Source organism: Rhipicephalus microplus, unplaced genomic scaffold, assembly GCF_043290135.1.
Source record: "Rhipicephalus microplus isolate Deutch F79 unplaced genomic scaffold, USDA_Rmic scaffold_53, whole genome shotgun sequence".
Lineage (NCBI taxonomy): Eukaryota > Metazoa > Arthropoda > Arachnida > Ixodida > Ixodidae > Rhipicephalus > Rhipicephalus microplus.
The window spans coordinates 1,846,722-1,862,667 of NW_027464626.1; positions in this window are offsets into that span (position 1 = coordinate 1,846,722).

Sequence of the window (15,946 nt, forward strand, 5' to 3'; positions counted from 1 at the left end):
GATGGACATGCCGAGCCACCATTGTCGACTAGATCTGTCTTCCGAGAAGCAGCTGCTCAAGTGCGCAGTGTTGTCGACACTTTTGACCCTGTTCCGGAGTCACTTCTCGTTCTTGACGCTTTTGCGTGTTTTCCGGACTTCTGGTGAAGTATGCTCTTTGTACATTACTGTTGATAATTTCATTCATTTAAGAAAAAAAAAGTCTCCGTGGCGCAATATTCTAGCGCGATCAGCTGTTAATCGAAACGTTGGAGGTTCGAGCCCTCCCGGGAGTGGTGTGTCGCTTTTTTTTTCTTTGCGCTGATAGCTTTCAAGAAATGTTCTGACGGTGGTGAGAGTGGAGCACGACTGTCTCCGTGGCGCAACTGGCAAGCGCGTTCGTATGGTAATCGAAAGGTTGGAGGTTCCAGCCCTTCCGGGAGCAGTGTGTCGCTTTTTTTATTGCGCTGGTAGCTTTGGAGAAATGTACAGACGGTGGTGAGAGCACTGCACTACTGTCTTCGTGGCACATTTGGCTAGCGCGTTCGACTGTTAACCGAAAGACTGGAGGTTCGAGCCCTCCCAGGAGCGGTGTGTCGCTTTTTTCTTCTTGGCGCTGAAAGCTTTGGAGAAATGTTCTGACGGTGGTGAAAGTGGAGCACGACTATCTCCGTTGCGCCATTGGCTAGCGCGATGGGCTGTTAACCGTAAGGTTGGAGGTTCGAGCCCACCCGGTGGTGGTGCGGCGCTTTTTTTCCTTTGGGCTAATAATAGCTCTGATGAAATGTTCTGACGGTGTTGAGAGTGGAGCACGACTGTCTCCGTGGTGCAATCGGCTAGCGTGAACGGCTGTTAACCGAAATGTTGGAGGTTCGAGCCCTCCCGGGAGTGGTTTGTTGCTTTTTTGTTTGGGCTGATAGCTTTGAAGCTATGTTCTGATGGTGGTGAGAGTGGAGCAGGACTGTCTCCGAGGTGCAATTGACTCGCGCGATCCGCTGTTAACCAAAAGATTGGAGGTTCGTGCCCACCCGGTGGTGGTGCGGCGCTTTTTTTTCTTTGCGCTCATAGCTTTGAAGATATGTTTTGATGGTGGTGAGAGGGGAGAACGACTGTCTCCGTTGCTGTCGCAATTGGCTAGCGCGATCGGCTGTTGACCGAGAGGTTGGAAGTTCGAGCCCTCCCGGGAGTGGTGTGTTGCTTTTTCCTTTGCCCTGATAGCTTTGAAGATCTGTTCTCATGGTGGTGAGAGTGGAAAAGACTGTCTCCGTGGCGCCATTGGCTAGCGCGATGGGCTTTTAACCGAAAGGTTGGAGGTTCGAGCCCACACGGTGGTGGTGCGGCGCTTTTTTTCCTTTGGCCTGATAGCTCTGAAGAAATGTTCTGACGGTGGTGAGAGTGGAGCACGACTGTCTCTGTGGCGCAATTGGCTAGCGCAATCGGCTGTTAACTGAAAGGTTGGAGGTTCGAGCCCTCCCGGGAGTGGTTTGTTGCTTTTTTCTTTGGGCTGATAGCTTTGAAGATATGTTCTCATGGTGGTGAGAGTGGAGCAGGATTGTCTCCGTGGCGCAATTGGCTAGCGCGATCAGCTGTTAACCAAAAGGTTGGAGGTTCGAGCCCACCCGGTGGTGGTGCGGCGCTTTTTTTTCTTTGGGCTCATAGATTTGAAAACATGTTCTGACGGTGGTAAGAGTGAAGCATGACTGTCTCCGTGGTGCAATTGGCTAGCGCGATCGGCTGTTAACAGAAAGGTTGGAGGTAAGAGCCCACCCGGGGGTGGTGCGGCGCTTTTTTTTTCTTTGTGCTTATAGCTTTGAAGATATGTTTGATGGTGGTGAGAGTGGTGCAGGAATGTCTCCAAAGCGCAATTGGCTAGCGCGATTGGCTGTTAATCCAAAGGTTGGAGGTTTGAGCCCACCAGGGGACGGTGTGTCGCTTTTATCTTTGCGCTGATAGCTTTCAAGATATGTTCTAATGGTGGTGAGAGGGGAGAACGACAGTCTCCGTGGCGCTATTGCCTAGCGCGTTCGGCCGTTAACCGAAAAGCTGGAGGTTCGAGCCCACCCGGTGGTGGTGCGGCGCTTTTGTTTCTTTGGGCTGATAGCTCTGAAGAAATGTTCTGACGGTGGTGAGAGTAGAGCACGACTTTCTCCGTGGCGCAATTGGCTAGCGCGATCGGCTGTTAACCGAAAGGTTGGAGGTTCGAGCCCACCCGGTGGTGGTGCGGCGCCTTTTTCTTCTTTGCGCTGATAGCTTTGAAGAAATGTTCTGACAGGGGTGAGAGTGCTGCAAAAATGTCTCCGTGAAGCAATTGGCTAGCGCGTTCGGCTGTTAACCGAAAGGTTGGAGGTTCGAGCCCACCCGGTGGTGGTGCGGCGCTTTCTTTTCTTTGGGCTCATAGATTTGAAGATATGTTCTGATGGTGGTAAGAGTGAAGTATGACTGTCTCCGTGGTGCAATTGGCTAGCGCGATCGGCTGTTAACAGAAAGGTTGGAGGTTAGAGCCCACCCGGGGGTGGTGCGGCGCTTTTTTTTCTTTGGGCTTATAGCTTTGAAGATATGTTTGATGGTGGTGAGAGTGGTGCAGGAATGTCTCTGTTGCGCAACTGGCTAGCGCGATTGGCTGTTAACCGAAAGGTTGGAGGTTTGAGCCCACCAGGGGACGGTGTGTCGCTTTTTTCTTTGCGCTGATAGCTTTGAAGATATTTTCTAATGGTGGTGAGAGGGGAGAACGACAGTCTCCGTGGCGCTATTGCCTAGAGCATTCGGCCGTTAACCGAAAAACTGGAGGTTCGAGCCCACCCGGTGGTGGTGCGGCACTTTTGTTTCTTTGGGCTGATAGCTCTCAAGAAATGTTCTGACGGTGGTGAGAGTAGAGCACGACTTTCTCCGTGGCGCAATTGGCTAGCGCGATCGGCTGTTAACCGAAAGGTTGGAGGTTCGAGCCCACCCGGTGGTGGTGCGGCGCTTTTTTCTTCTTTGCGCTGATAGCTTTGAAGAAATGTTCTAACGGGGGTGAGAGTGCAGCAAAAATGTCTCCGTGAAGCAATTGGCTAGCGCGTTCGGCTGTTAACCGAAAGTTTGGAGATTCGAGCCCTCCCGGTAGATGTGTGTTGCTTTTTTTTGCGCTGATGGCTTTGGAGAAATGTTCTGATGGTGGTGAGAGTGCAGCACGAACTTCCAATCACAGGTAATGTTATTAGGTTCCTTCCGTTCAAAAAGAGTCTGACTGATAATACTCCTTACGACTTGTTTATGTTGTTGGGACTGTATTCATTATGGAAAAGTCGCATGATTGATGGACATGCCGAGCCACCATTGTCGACTAGATCTGTCTTCCGAGAAGCAGCTGCTCAAGTGCGCAGTGTTGTCGACACTTTTGACCCTGTTCCGGAGTCACTTCTCGTTCTTGACGCTTTTGCGTGTTTTCCGGACTTGTGGTGAAGTATGCTCTTTGTACATTACTGTTGATAATTTCATTCATTTAAGAAAAAAAAAGTCTCCGTGGCGCAATATTCTAGCGCGATCGGCTGTTAATCGAAACGTTGGAGGTTCGAGCCCTCCCGGGAGTGGTGTGTCGCTTTTTTTTTCTTTGCGCTGATAGCTTTCAAGAAATGTTCTGACGGTGGTGAGAGTGGAGCACGACTGTCTCCGTGGCGCAATTGGCTAGCGCGTTCGTATGGTAATCGAAAGGTTGGAGGTTCCAGCCCTTCCGAGAGCAGTGTGTCGCTTTTTTTATTGCGCTGATAGCTTTGGAGAAATGTACAGACGGTGGTGCGAGCGCTGCACTACTGTCTTCGTGGCACATTTGGCTTGCGCGTTCGACTGTTAACCGAAAGACTGGAGGTTCGAGCCCTCCCAGGAGCGGTGTGTCGCTTTTTTCTTCTTGGCGCTGAAAGCTTTGGAGAAATGTTATGACGGTGGTGAAAGTGGAGCACGACTATCTCCGTTGCGCCATTGGCTAGCGCGATGGGCTGTTAACCCTAAGGTTGGAGGTTCGAGTGCACCCGGTGGTGGTGCGGCGCTTTTTTTCCTTTGGGCTAATAGCTCTGAAGAAATGTTCTGACGGTGTTGAGAGTGGAGCACGACTGTCTCCGTGGCGCAATTGGCTAGCGCGATCGGGTGTTAACTGAAAGGTTGGAGGTTCGAGCCCTCCCGCGAGTGGTTTGTTGCTTTTTTCTTTGGGCTGATAGCTCTGAAGAAATGTTCTGACAGTGGTGAGAGTGGAGCACGACTGCCTCCGTGGCCCAATTGGCTAGCGCGATCGGCTGTTAACCGAAAGGTTGGAGGTTCGAGCCCACCCGGTGGTAGTGCGGCGCTTTTTCTTCTTTGAGCTGATAGCTCTGAAGAAATGTTCTGACGGTGGTGAGAGTGGAGCACGACTGTCTCCGAGGCGCAATTGGCTAGCGCGTTCGGCTGTTAACCTAAAGGTTGGAGGTTCGAGCCCACCAGGTGGATGTGTGGCGCTATTTTTTCTTTGGGCTGATAGTCTGAAGAAATGTTCTGACGGTGGTGAGAGTGGAGCACGATTGTCTCCGTGGCGCAATTGGGTAGCGCGATGGGCTGTTAACCGAAAGGTTGGAGGTTCGAGCCCACTCGGTGGAGGTGCGGCGCTTTTTTTCCTTTGGGCTGATAGCTCTGAGGAAATGTTCTGACGGTGGTGAGAGTGGAGCACGACTGTCTCCGTGGCGCAACTGGCTAGCGCGATCGGCTGTTAACCGAAAAGTTGGAGGTTCGATCCCTTCCGGGAGTGGTGTGTTGCTTTTTTCTTTGCGCTGATAGCTTTGAAGATATGTTCTGATGGTGGGGATATTGGAGCATGACTCTCTCCGTGGCGCTATTGGCTAGCGCAATCGGCTGTTAACCGAAAGGTTGGAGGTTCGAGCTCGCCCGGTGGTGGTGCGGCGCTTTTTATCCTTTGGCCTGACAGCTCCGAAGAAATGTTCTGACGGTGGTGAGAGTGTAGCACGACTGTCTCCGTGGCGCAATGGCCTAGCGCATCCGGCTGTTAACCGAAAGTTTGGAGGTTCGAGCCCACCCGTTGGTGGTGCGGCGCTTTTTTTTCTTTGGGCTGATAGCTCTGAAGAAATGTTCTGACGGAGGTGGGAGTGCTGCACTATACTGTCTCCGTGGCCTAATCGCCTAGCGCGATCGGCTGTTAACCGAATAGTTGGAATTTCGAGCCCTCCCGAGAGTGGTGTGTTGCTTTTTTCTTTGCGCTGATAGCTTTGAAGATATGTTCTGATGGTGGTGAGAGTGAAGCACGACTGTCTCCGTGGCGCAATTGGCTAGCGCGATCAGCTGTTAACCAAAAGGTTGGAGGTTCGAGCCCACCCGGTGGTGGTTCGGCGCTTTTTTTTCTTTGGGCTCATAGCTCTGAACATATGTTCTGATGGTGGTGAGAGTGGAGCAGGACTGTCTCCGGGGCGCAATTGGCTAGCGCGATCGGCTGTTAACCGAAAGGTTGGAGGTTCGAGCCCACCCGCTGGTGGTGCGGCGCTTCTTTTTCTTTGGGCTGATAGCTTTGAAGTTATGTTCTCATGGTGGTGAGAGTGGAGCACGACTGTCTCCGTGGCGCAATGGCCTAGCGCATCCGGCCGTTAACCGAAAGTTTGGAGGTTCGTGCCCACCCGGTGGTGGTGCGGCGCTTTTTTTTCTTTGGGCTGATAGCTCTGAAGAAATATCCTGACGGAGGTGGGAGTGCTGCACTACTGTCTCTGTGGCACAATTGGCTAGCGCGATCGGCTGTTAACCGAAAGGTTGTAGTTTCGAGCCTTCCCGGGAGTGGTGTGTTGTTCTTCCCTTTGCGCTGATAGCTTTGGAGATATGTTCTGATGGTGGTAAGAGTGGAGCACGACTGTCTCCGTGGCGCAATTGGCTAGCGCGATCGGCTGTTAACCGAAAGGCTGGAGGTTCGAGCCCACCCGGAGGAGGTGCGGCGCTTTTTTTTTCTTTGGGCTTATAACTCTGAAGAAATGTTCTGACGGAGGTGGGAGTGCTGCACTATACTGTCTCCGTGGCCTAATCGCAAAGCGCGTTCGGCCGTTAACCGAAAGGCTGGAGGTTCGAGCCCACCCGGTGGTGGTGTGTTGCTTTTTTCTTTGCGCTGATAGCTTTGAAGATATGTTCTGATGGTGGTGAGAGTGGCGCACGACTGTCTCCGTGGCGCAATTGGATAGCGCGATGGGCTGTTAACCGAAAGGTTGGAGGTTCGCGCCCACCTGGTGGTGGAGCGGCGCTTTTTTTCTTTGGGCTGATAGCTCTGAAGAAATGTTATGACGGTGGTGAGAGTGGAGCACGACTATCTCCGTGGTGCAATTGGCTAGCGCGATCGGCTGTTAACTGAAAGGTTGGCGGTTCGAGCCCTCCCGGGAGTGGTTTGTTGCTTTTTTTTTCTATGGGCTGAAAGCTTTGAAGATAAGTTCTGAAGGTGGTGAGAGTGGAGCAGGACTGTCTCCGTGGCGCAATTGGCTTGCGCGATCAGCTGTTAACCAAAAGGTTGGAGGTTCGAGCCCACCCGGTGGTGGTTCGGCGCTTTTTTTTCTTTGGGCTCATAGCTCTGAAGATATGTTGTGATGGTGGTGAGAGTGGAGCAGGACTGTCTCCGGGGCGCAATTGGCTAGCGCGATCGGCTGTTAACCGAAAGGTTGGAGGTTCGAGCCCACCCGGTGGTGGTGCGGCGCTTCATTTTCTTTGCGCTGATAGCTTTGAAGATATGTTCTCATGGCGGTGAGAGTGGAGCACGACTGTCTCCGTGGCGCAATGGCCTAGCGCATCCGGCTGTTAACCGAAAGTTTGGAGGTTCGAGCCCACCCGGTGGTGGTGCGGCGCTTTTTTTTCTTTGGGCTGATAGCTCTGAAGAAATATCCTGACGAAGGTGGGAGTGCTGCACTACTGTCTCCGTGGCGCAATTGGCTAGCGCGATCGGCTGTTAACCGAAAGCGTGTAGTTTCGAGCCTTCCCGGGGTGGTGTGTTGCTCTTTTCTTTGCGCTGATAGCTTTGGAGATATGTTCTGATTTTGGTAAGAGTGGAGCACGACTGTCTCCGTGGCGCAATTGGCTAGCGCGATCGGCTGTTAACCGAAAGGCTGGAGGTTCGAGCCCACCCGGAGGAGGTGCGGCGCTTTTTTTTCTTTGGGCTGATAGCTCTGAAGAAATGTTCTGACGGAGGTGGGAGTGCTGCACTATACTGTCTCCGTGGCCTAATCGCCTAGCGCGATCGGCTGTTAACCGAAAGGTTGGAATTTCGAGCCCTCCCGGGAGTGGTGTGTTGCTTTTTTCTTTGCGCTGATAGCTTTGAAGATATGTTCTGATGGTGGTGAGAGTGAAGCACGACTGTCTCCGTGGCGCAATTGGCTAGCGCGTTCGGCCGTTACCCGAAAGGCTGGAGGTTCGAGCCCACCCGGTGGTGGTGCGTTGCTTTTTTCTTTGCGCTGATAGCTTTGAAGATATATTCTGATGGTGGTGAGAGCGGAGCACGACTGTCTCCGTGGCGCAATTGGCTAGCACGTTCGGCTGTTAACCAAAACATTGGAGGTTTGAGCCCTCCCGGGAGTGGTGTGTTGCTTTTTTCTTTGCGCTGATAGCTTTGAAGATATGTTCTGATGGTGGTGAGAGTGGCGCACGACTGTCTCCATGGCGCAATTGGCTAGCGCGATCGGTTGTTAACCGAAAGAATGGAGTTTCGAGCCCACCTGTGGACGGTGTGTCGCTTTTTTTGCTTTGCGCTGATGGCATTGAAGGTATGTTCTGATGGTGGTGAGAGTGAAGCACGACTGTCTCCGTGGCGCAATTGGCTAGCGCGATCGGCTGTTAACCGAAAGGTTGGAATTTCGAGCCCTCCCGGGAGTGGTGTGTTGCTTTTTTCTTTGCGCTGATAGCTTTGAAGATATATTCTGACGGTGGTGAGAGTGGCGCACGACTGTCTCCGTGGCGCAATTGGCTAGCGCGTTCGGCCGTTAACCGAAAGGCTGGAGGTTCGAGCTCAACTGGTGGTGGAGCGGCGCTTTCTTTTTCTTTGGGCTGATAGCTCTGAAGAAATGTTCTGATGGTGGTGAGAGTGGAGCAGGACTGTCTCCGGGGCGCAATTGGCTAGCGCGATCGGCTGTTAACCGAAAGGTTGGAGGTTCGAGCCAACCTTGTGGTGGTGCGGCGCTTCTTTTTCTTTGGGCTGATAGCTTTGAAGATATGTTCTCATGGTGGTGAGAGTGGAGCAGGACTGTCTCCGTGGCGCAATTGGCTAGCGCGATCGGTTGTTAACCGAAAGAATGGAGTTTCGAGCCCACCTGTGGACGGTGTGTCGCTTTTTTTTGCTTTGCGCTGATGGCATTGAAGGTATGTTCTGATGGTGGTGAGAGTGAAGCACGACTGTCTCCGTGGCGCAATTGGCTAGCGCGATCGGCTGTTAACCGAAAGGTTGGAATTTCGAGCCCTCCCGGGAGTGGTGTGTTGCTTTTTTCTTTGCGCTGATAGCTTTGAAGATATGTTCTGACGGTGGTGAGAGTGGCGCACGACTGTCTCCGTGGCGCAATTGGCTAGCGCGTTCGGCCGTTAACCGAAAGGCTGGAGGTTCGAGCCCACACGGTGGTGGTGTGGCACTTTTTTTTCTTTGGGCTGATAGCTCTGAAGAAATGTTCTGACGGTGGTGAGAGCGCAGCACGACGGTCTCCGTGGCGCCATTGGCTAGCGCGACTGGCTGTTAACCGAGAGGTTGGAGGTTCGAGCCCAGCTGGCGGTGGTGCGGCGCTTTTTCTTCTTTGGGCTGATGGCTATGAAGAAATGTTCTGACGGTGGTGAGAGTGGAGCACGACTATCTCCGTGGTGCAATTGGCTTGCGCGATCGGCTGTTAACTGAAAGGTTGGAGGTTCGAGCCCTCCCGGGAGTGGTTTGTTGCTTTTTTTCTTTGGGCTGATAGCTTTGAAGATATTTTCTGATGGTGGTGAGAGTGGCGCACGACTGTCTCCATGGCGCAATTGGCTAGCGCGATGGGCTGTTAACCGAAAGGTTGGAGGTTCGAGCCCACCTGGTGGTGGAGCGGCGCTTTCTTTTTCTTTGGGCTGATAGCTCTGAAGAAATGTTCTGATGGTGGTGAGAGTGGATCAGGACTGTCTCCGTGGCGCAATTGGCTAGCGCGATCGGTTGTTAACCGAAAGAATGGAGTTTCGAGCCCACCTGTGGACGGTGTGTCGCTTTTTTTTGCTTTGCGCTGATGGCATTGAAGGTATGTTCTGATGGTGGTGAGAGTGAAGCACGACTGTCTCCGTGGCGCGATTGGCTAGCGCGATCGGCTGTTAACTGAAAGGTTGGAGGTTCGAGCCCTCCCGGGAGTGCTGTGATGCTCTTTTCTTTGTGCTGATAGGTTTGGAGAAATGTTCTGACGTTGTTGAGATTGGAGCACGACTGTCTCCGTGGCGTAATTGGCTAGCACGTTCGGCTGTTAACCGAAAATTTGGAGGTTCGAGCCCTCCCGGGAGTGGTGTGTTGCTCTTTCTTTGCGCTGATAGCTTTGAAGATATGTTCTGGTGGTGGTGAGAGTGGAGCACGACTGTCTCCGTGGCGCAATCGGTTAGCGTGAACGGCTGTTAACCGAAAGGTTGGAGGTTCGCGCCCACCCGGTGGTGGTGCGGCGCTTTTTTTTCTTTGGGCTGATAGTCTGAAGAAATGTTCTGACGGTGGTGAGAGAGGAGCACGACTGTCTCCGTGGCGCTATTGGCTAGCGCGATGGGCTGTTAACCGAAAGGTTTGAGGTTGGAGCCCACCCGGTGGTGGTGCGGCGCTTTTTTTCTTTTGGCCTGATAGCTCTGAAGAAATGTTCTGATGGTGTTGAGAGTGGAGCACGACTGTTTCTGTGGCGCAATTGGCTTGCGCGATCGGCTGTTAACTGAAAGGTTGGAGGTTCGAGCCCTCCCGGGAGTGGTTTGTTGCTTTTTCCTTTGGGCTGATAGCTTTGAAGATATGTTCTCAGGGTGGTGAGTGTGGAGCAGGACTGTCTCCGTGGCGCAATTGGCTAGCACGATCAGCTGTTAACCAAAAGGTTGGAGGTTCGAGCCCACCCGGTGGTGGTGCGGCGCTTTTTTTTCTTTGGGCTCATAGATTTGAAGACATGTTCTGATGGTGGTGAGAATGGAGCACGACTGTCTCCGTGGCGCATTTGGCTAGCGCGTTCGGCTGTTAACCGAAAGTTTGGAAGTTCGAGCCCTCCCGGAAGCAGTGTGTCACTTTTTTTATCTTTGCGCTGATAGCTTTGGAGAAATGTCTTCACGGTGGTGAGAGTTGCGCATGACTGTCTCCGCTTCGCAATTGGCTAGCGCGATCGGCTGTTAACCAAAAGGTTGGAGTTCCGAGCCCTCCCGGGAGTGGTGTGATGCTCTTTTCTTTGTGCTGATAGCTTTGGAGAAATGTTCTGATGGTGGTGAGAGCGAAGCACGACTGTCTCCGTGGCGCAATTGGCTAGCACGTTCGGCTGTTAACCAAAACATTGGAGGTTTGAGCCCTCCCGGGAGTGGTGTGTTGCTTTTTTCTTTGCGCTGATAGCTTTGAAGATATGTTCTGATGGTGGTGAGAGTGGCGCACGACTGTCTCCATGGCGCAATTGGCTAGCGCGATGGGCTGTTAACCGAAAGGTTGGAGGTTCGAGCCCACCTGGTGGTGGAGCGGCGCTTTCTTTTTCTTTGGGCTGATAGCTCTGAAGAAATGTTCTGACGGTGGTGAGAGTGGAGCACGACTATCTCCGTGGTGCAATTGGCTAGGGCGATCGGCTGTTAACTGAAAGGTTGGAGGTTCGAGCCCTCCCGGGAGTGGTTTGTTGCTTTTTTTTCTTTGGGCTGAAAGCTTTGAAGATATGTTCTGATGGTGGTGAGAGTGGAGCAGGTCTGTCTCCGTGGCGCAATTGGCTAGCGCGATCAGCTGTTAACCAAAAGGTTGGAGGTTCGAGCCCACCCGGTGGTGGTTCGGCGCTTGTTTTTCTTTGCGCTCATAGCTCTGAAGATATGTTCTGATGGTGGTGAGAGTGGAGCAGGACTGTCTCCGGGGCGCAATTGGCTAGCGCGATCGGCTGTTAACCGAAAGGTTGGAGGTTCGAGCCAACCTTGTGGTGGTGCGGCGCTTCTTTTTCTTTGAGCTGATAGCTTTGAAGATATGTTCTCATGGTGGTGAGAGTGGAGCAGGACTGTCTCCGTGGCGCAATTGGCTAGCGCGATCGGTTGTTAGCTGAACGGTTGGAGGTTCGAGCCCAGCTGGCGGTGGTGCGGCGCTTTTTCTTCTTTGGGCTGATAGCTCTGAAGAAATGTTCTGACGGTGGTGAGAGTGGCGCACTTCTGTCTCCGTGGCGCAATTGGCTAGCGCGTTCGGCCGTTAACCGAAAGGCTGGAGGTTCGAGCCCACACGGTGGTGGTGTGGCGCTTTTTTTTCTTTGGGCTGATAGCTCTGAAGAAATGTTCTGACGGTGGTGAGAGCACAGCACGACTGTCTCCGTGGCGCCATTGGCTAGCGCGACTGGCTGTTAACCGAGAGGTTAGAGGTTCGAGCCCACCCGGTGGTGGTGCGGCGTTTCTTTTTCTTTGGGCTGATAGCTCTGAAGAAATTATTTATTTATTTAGTACCCACAGCGCCAGAGGCATTACAGTGGGGGAGGGGTTTAAAGTCAGTCTGGACAGTTCAATATTTTGTCATATATAAAGCGTGGAAAACGGTAATAGCAACAACAACAGCTACAGCAGATCGACAACATAAGTTATTCACAGCAGTATGCAGTATATGTGAGAAACAAGAACACTACAAGGTTGAGTCACTTCAACAGGAAAAATAAGTGATTTGATACCGGAGTATAGCCGCAATTCCCTTCTGCATACAGTGTGAGGACAAAAGAAAGAAGAACAAAAGATAAGAACAGTAATACATACAGTACGTCCTAAAAAGATCAAAGAAACAATCATTTCAGCAGGGCAAAAAACATCTCATTCGAAACTACGTTGACGATGTCAGCAGGTAACCTATTCCAGTCGTGGATTGTTTTTGGAAAGAAAGATTTCTTAAAAAGTTCCGTGCGGCATAGGACCTCTCTTACTTTTCGCTCATGGTCCACGCGTTGGGACCTATAGTTAGGCGGTATTATATATATGTCTCTCTGTATGTTAATCGTACCATAGTAAATGGAATGAAAAAGCTTCAGGCGCAGCTTTCTGCGTCGTTCTACCAGGGTATCCCATTTGAGTTCTTCCTTAGTTCTTGTTGCACTGAAATTAATTGTGTATTGACGGGACACGTACCTCGCACCGAGATTCTGAACTCTTTCAAGTTTAATAACGTCGCGCGCCGTCGTAGGGTCCCACACTACACAAGCGTACTCGAGGACGGACCTCACGTACGTCTTGTAGAGTAGCTCACGTGTGGACTGACTGAATGCACCAGAGTTCCTGCGAATGAAGCCCAGCATTTTTCCCGCCTTTCCGGTTACGTAGTTAACCTGCTTCTGCCACGATAATTCTGGGGTATACCAAACACCTAAGTATTTAAATTCGGTTACTTTACCAATTACAATGTTATTCAGGGTGTAGCAGTAATTTAGAGGGTTCTTCTTTCGAGTGAATGTCATATTGACAGTTTTCGTGAGGTTTAGCTGCATGCGCCACCTAGTGCACCATGTGCTGATTCGATCGAGGTCTTGCTGAATCAGGTTGAGGTCTTCCGTACCGTTAGTGATCCTATAAACCGCACAGTCATCTGCAAACAGCCTCAACTGCGATGTCAAACCGTCGCCAATATCATTGATGTACAATAAGAACAGCAAAGGTCCCAGGACGGAGCCCTGGGGTACACCAGATGAAACGCTTTGTGCCCGTGACCGAACCCCATTTACAACCACGAATTGCCGGCGTAACGTTAGATATTCTTTAATCCATGAGACAACCGCCGGATTTATTTTATATGTGAGCATCTTTTCAATGAGTAATGAATGGGGTACTGTGTCGAAAGCTTTCCTGAAATCGAGGAAAATACATTCAACCGCAAGCCGTTTATCTAATGCAGAAGCAATATCATTTGTGAATTCCAATAATTGGGTAACACAGGAAAAACCTTTACGAAATCCATGTTGGGCTGACGTAATCGCAGAATGAGTATTCAAGTGAGCTACAATACTCGTGAATAGAATGTGCTCCATTATTTTACATGCAACGGATGTCAGCGATATCGGGCGGTAGTTTGAAACGTCGCTTCTAGGGCCGGACTTATGAATAGGGACCACAATACCTGCTTTCCAATCATCAGGAAGAGAAGCTTCGAGTAGTGACATATCAAATATAACTTTCAAGTACTTTGCTATCGATTCAGCGCATGATTTAAGCAGGAAATTGGGTAAGTCGTCAGGACCACACGCTTTAGAAGAGTCGAGCCTTCGAAGCAACGATTCAATGCCGTGTGTACATATGACAACATCATCCATGTCGCTTATCGTTTCAAGTACCGGTGGGACGTCTTCAGAAGGCATTACTGCAGGAGTGAAGACGGAGCAGAAGTAGGCGTTAAAGCATTCTGCCTTGTCAGCGTCTTCGCGAACAATGACGTCACCAGACACGAGTGGAGGGATAGTTACAACATCCTTGCCATTCTGCTTCACGTGCTTCCAGAACACTTTCGGTTTATCTTTTAGTCTTGTTTGAATAGTTCCCGAATAACTGTCTTTGGCAATGCGTGTTGCTTCTTTAACTTCACGAGTTATTTCTTTCAGTTTTTTCTCTGTCTCTTTTGAAGGTTTTCTGCAATAAGCGCGATAAGTTCGTTGTCTTTTTTGTGTGAGCTGGCGCAAGGTTTTCGTAAACCAAGGCTTGCTTCTACCCTGTCTCGCCGTCAACACCCAAGTTAGGACGAACAGCTCACGTAATTCGAGTATTTTCTGCTTAAATAACCGCCACAGCCCGTCCACACTCCTACACTCGGCTTCCGTTTCGAACACTACTAAATAAGCCTGTAATGCTTGATTTATACAATCGAAATTGGCCTTTTTATAATTGTACAGTTTTCTGTTAGCATGGTTTTTTGTTTTAACATAGGCCAGCGACATCGTCGACACGACAGCGTGATGGTCGCTTATGCCAGGAATCACAAGCGTTGACTGAACAAGTTCTGGTCGATTGGTAAGCAGAAGGTCTAAAATGTTGTTTCCCCGCGTTGGGGTGAGGACTAGCTGATGCATAGCATGCAGGTTGACCATGTTCATCATTTCTGTATTGCATATTCCATTAACTGTGGCGGTGTTCGATGCATCCCATTTCAAGTCCGGTAAATTGAAGTCTCCCCCAATGACCACGGTATCTGAGTGAACTTCATCAATCGCACTTTGAAGTCGAGTGAGAACATCCGGCGATGCATTAGGGGGACGATAAAAGCTACATACTGTTAAGGCGATGCGGTTCGGAAGTTCTAGTTTGCACAACACTACTTCACTCACGCCAGCATCAACGTCAATCTGGGAGGACCTAATGCTACTATCAATGAGAATGAACACACCCCCTCCATGACCGTTCCCGTCTTTTCTGTAGCAGGTGTAACCAGTTGGAAATACCTCGTGGTCACCAATGTCAGGATCTAACCAGGATTCCGTACCGAGAATCACGGAAGGCTTAACAGTTTCTACTAAGGCGGAAAATTCATCTCTCTTATTCTTTATGCTCCTGCAATTCAGCAGAATAATACTAATGTTCACAGAACTAGACTGGCACGGTCACTTCTGTGGGGTCACATGCATTGTTGCATCATCGCAGACAAACTTCTGCCCGTTCAAAAGAAGGTAATCGTACCTAAGCATAGCTTTCGCGCCATCCTGTTTTTGTGCTTTTGCATATTCCCACAAAATTTTTCTTTTCTTTCGTACTGCTTCGGAGAAATCTTCGGAAATGCTAGTCGTAGTGCCTTTTAACTTTCTTGCGTTGCTTAGGACATGCTGTTTTTCTTTGAAAGATGAAAATTTTGCGATAATGGGTCTGCTCCTCCCAGCTCGAAAACGCCCCAACCGGTGTGCCCTTTCTATTCCTATAGTGGGAATTCCTAACTTCGAAGAACAGATATCCAAGATCTGTTTCTCACACTCCGCGTTTGTTTCGTTGGCTCCTTCGTCGGGTATACCGTGAAAGATGAGGTTGCACCTTCTGCTGCGGTTTTCAAGGTCGTCAACCTTTGAAGTTAGAGACTTCAACACTCGTGCTTGAGTCTCACATTGTACAACGCACTCTGCTAAAGACGATTTCATTTCATCAAGGTTTGTGAACTTAGTTTCAAGGGATTTGATACGATCACCTAGATCGTTTATAGCGAGCTTGTTTGCAGCTTGAACGGTTTCAATAGCATTTAGTTTATCCTTAATTATGCTTTGACCTGCTAAGAGCTGCTGCAGTGTCGCCTCGGTGGACGGTCCCGGATTCACCTCTACGTCGCCACATATTAGCAGAAGTAAAAAATAAAAAGAGAAGCGACGCAGCAAGCGAAACTGTTTCCGCGAACGGTATTGCGTGCATGAATGTGACAGAATGCAGTCAAACAACTTTTGGGGTGAAACCGGCAAGAAAAAGGGGAGCAAGAAAGGGGGTTCCGTATGACTAACCTGCATAAGCAGTAGGAACAGCGTGAAGCGTACTGCTGCAGCCATGCCGGTTTCACGCCCCACTGACGCACTGAAGAGTCCCGCCTTATGAAGCTGAGCGTTATCGTCGAGCCGGTAATCACTCAGATTTTCACTGGCAGGAATCGCACATGCGCCGGATACCGGAACGTCTGGTGGCGTCATCCCGCTGTCGTCATCAGGTGCTACGTTGGTTTTAAGGGTTGTTCCTCGTAGTCCTTGCGTTGTGGCTACTTCCGGTGGAAGAAACGCTGCGGCTTTCCTGGGACACTGTCTTGCAGAAGCGCCGTTAACCTGCATAAGCAGTAGGAACAGCGTGAAGCGTACTGCTGCAGCCATGCCGGTTTCACGCCCCA